We start from the raw sequence: 303 nt of genomic DNA on the forward strand, positions 1-303 counted from the left end.
CATATAATATATATCCTAACATTTATTCATTATGTTTATTAGTAATGAATTATAATTGCTCCAACATTTATTCAGTAATTTCGTCCATAAAGGATTACTTTCCATATCCCATAGCCCCATAGCCCTTCCGTTAGCCACCATAACCTCTCCGTTAGCCACATACCCTCCATAACCCTCCCATAGCCACCATAAGCTTCTTCCAATAGCCGCCCTACATAACCACCTCCATAGCCACCATAACCAACTCCGTAGCACCAGAACCTCCTTCCATCGCCGCCTCCATACCTCCATAGCGACTTGCCA

The sequence above is a fragment of the Penaeus monodon genome, chromosome 28 (genome assembly GCF_015228065.2).
Source record: "Penaeus monodon isolate SGIC_2016 chromosome 28, NSTDA_Pmon_1, whole genome shotgun sequence".
NCBI lineage: Eukaryota > Metazoa > Arthropoda > Malacostraca > Decapoda > Penaeidae > Penaeus > Penaeus monodon.